Below are 3,008 nucleotides of genomic sequence, written 5' to 3' on the forward strand. Positions count from 1 at the left end.
TTAATTATGCAAATTAGGTCATCATTTGCATAATTAGTATCTGTTGAAGTTCCGCCTGCCATAGGTTACATACATGTAGTAGTATAATGTAAAACACTGTAATTATAGAATTTCCTCATAATTATGCAAATAAAATCCTCATTTGCATAATTTGCATTTAATTATGTACATCTCTCTCTCAGCTACCTACACACCAAAAATAATGAAAATATGTTGTTCCTGACTGGACTTATTGGCTTTTAAACATTTCGCCAGAAAGTGCCCTGCAGTTTCAGAACAAGCCGCTAGGGGGCCCAAACTCATGTGACTTCTTCCCAAGCATGAGAGCTACCTGCCATCAAAATTTTATGACCCTAGCATGTCCAGATCGCGAGATATCAAAACCGGAAGTTGCGCTGCAGTACCAACGGAAGCCACTAGGGGGACCAAAATCTAATCATTTCCAGTTTTCGTCACACCCTACCAACACACCAAGTATGAAACCAATCCATCCAGGCGTTCTTGAGTTATCTTGTTGACCAACAGACGGACAGAAGGACAGATAAACGCAACTGAAAATATAACCTCCATGACACATTTCATGGAGGTAACTTACTTTACTTGTACTTGTTGAGGTCTCCTCGAGTCAATCGTTCGAGTGGCCTGCGCACAGAACTCGTCTCTTCCTCAACAGTCCTCTCCACTCCTTCCTATCTCTTGCTGTTTCCTTTAACTCTTCTAGACTGGTACTGGGCCTCCCTAAGATCAGCACATCATCTTCCAGGACACAGTTATTCCATGACTTCCTAGGCCTTCCCCTAGAGCGTCGCCCATAGTTCGGTTTCCAGTCTAGTAGATACCTGGGCAGCCGCTCTTCAGGCATTCTTACAATGTGCCCAAACCACCTAAGCCTGTTGAAAGCTACGGTTGTGGCTATGTTCACTAACTGTGCCTGCAGCAGTACATCACTGTTCCGTACCCGGTGATACCATCTGATGCGGAGGATACGGCGCAAACAGCGTTGATGAAACGTTTCAAGTCTCGCTATCTGCACCTGGGTAGTAGTCCAAATTTCACTACCGTAGGTAAGTATGGTAACAACAGCAGCATTGTATATCCGAAATTTTGTCGACTGAAGGATGTTCCTGTTGTTCCAGATCTTACCAAGTAAGTTATAAGCACCAGAAGCTTTCTGAATCCGTTTGGAAATTTCAGAGTCAATTGTCCCGTTACTGCTGATTGTACCTCCCAGGTAAGTAAAGTGAGTAACCTGCTCCACGGGATATCCATCTACCGTGATCCTGAGTGTGCTTTCTTCAGTGTAAGGTTGCTGTGCAATATGCTTGCCGACTGTCATAGCTTGCGTCTTTTTGGCGTTGGCCTTAAGTCCCGCAAGAGCACTGTTTTTGCATAACAGATCAGTTGTCTCCTGTAGACCCAGTTTCTTGTTGTCAAGTAAAGCCATGTCATCAGCATAGTCCGTATCCACAACAGAGACCGACGGCTTGCCATGACTATCCCGCTGCAACACTGCACCTGTACTGATTTGTTTGCTTATCTCAGTTAAGTGTGCTGCCAGGTTTATGCAAACATTAAACACTGGGGGCCCTTGAATGTCCCCTTGTCCAGTCCCAGATGTCACATCGAACCAGTTTGATTCCTCTCCGTTCACTCTCACTGCACTGACAGTCTTGTGGAAGAAGGCCTGCAAAACCCTGATGTATTTCCCTGGCAATCCATAAAAAGCAAAGGCCTTCCAGATAAATTCACGGTTGATGCTGTCAAAAGCAGCTTTAAAGTCAATGAAGTTAATGTACAGGGGAATATTAAACTCAAAGCTGTTATGAATGATAGTTCGCAAGGAGTAAATCTGGTCGATGCACGATCTATTCTTCCTAAAGCCACACTGATTGTCCCTCAGTAGATTTTCCAGACCCTCATTCAGACGTCCCAGGACAATAATTTGAAAGAGCTTTGAGGCAGTTGATCTAAGCGTTATACCTCGATTGTTGGCGCAGTGTGTAGTATCCCCCTTTTTTGGTAATACAACAATTATGCCTTTGGACCAATCCTCGGGGATAGCCTCGCCATGCCAAATCTTGGCGAAGAGAGTTTCCGGGGTTTTCGTCAAGCCAGGTGCACCATATTTCAGTTGCTCATTGAATACACCGTCCACGCCTGGAGTCTTGTGGTTCTTCAGTCTTTTCAAGGTGTTCTGAATTTCCTCAACTGTCGGCGGGCCATCCTCCTCCCCAAGATATTGAAAGCAAGGTATACCTGGTAAACTGTCTAGTACTGTTAGGTCAACACTGTCTTGTGGAGGGTTCAGCAACTCAGAAAAATGCTCAGCCCAGCGTTCTCTTTGGGATTCAGGATCAGAAATTAGCTTGCCAGATTTATCTCTTACTGCTGAGGACTTCGTGCTACGCTTGTTTGAAAGAATTCTTATCTTTTGCCAGACTTCTCTCTGCTTCCCATGGAGGTAACTAGATTATGATAATTGCGACCTTATTTTCAGAGTCAATGAGAGAAATAAAACAATTACGAAAACCAATATTTCATGGTGGTATGAGGTCTCCGAATGCTTGTTAAATCAGTTCAGTTAAGTGAAGTAAAATTCTATGCCAAGAGAAAAACTATTTAAAGACATATAGGTTATACAATGATTATATGGAACATCTAATTTCTACAAAAAAATACCTAATGGTTTAGCATCTAGTGCACATATTGTAAACAACAGCCCTTATAAAACAGCCTATAATCTGACCTTATGCGGGCTGTAAAACGCTGACCTAAACGTCTGGTTGTGGTATGAAAGGATGTTTACATTTAAACGTGTTTTTGTTATTACCTGTGGGGCGGAAGTATTGTTTTGGGCAATTCTGGTTTGTTGTAACTTGTTCAGAACATTGTGAGAATTCGGATTGAGCGGTCGGGGATTGCACTTGAGTTTCAGTTGACTGCCAGGGTTGTGTGAGAAAACAAAAAAAATGTATAATATAGTTTTATGACAAGTGTGGCGTGTTTCC

The sequence above is a fragment of the Branchiostoma belcheri genome, unplaced genomic scaffold (genome assembly GCF_001625305.1).
Source record: "Branchiostoma belcheri isolate BF01 breed outbred unplaced genomic scaffold, Haploidv18h27 scaffold192, whole genome shotgun sequence".
In the NCBI taxonomy this organism is placed as follows: Eukaryota; Metazoa; Chordata; class Leptocardii; order Amphioxiformes; family Branchiostomatidae; genus Branchiostoma; species Branchiostoma belcheri.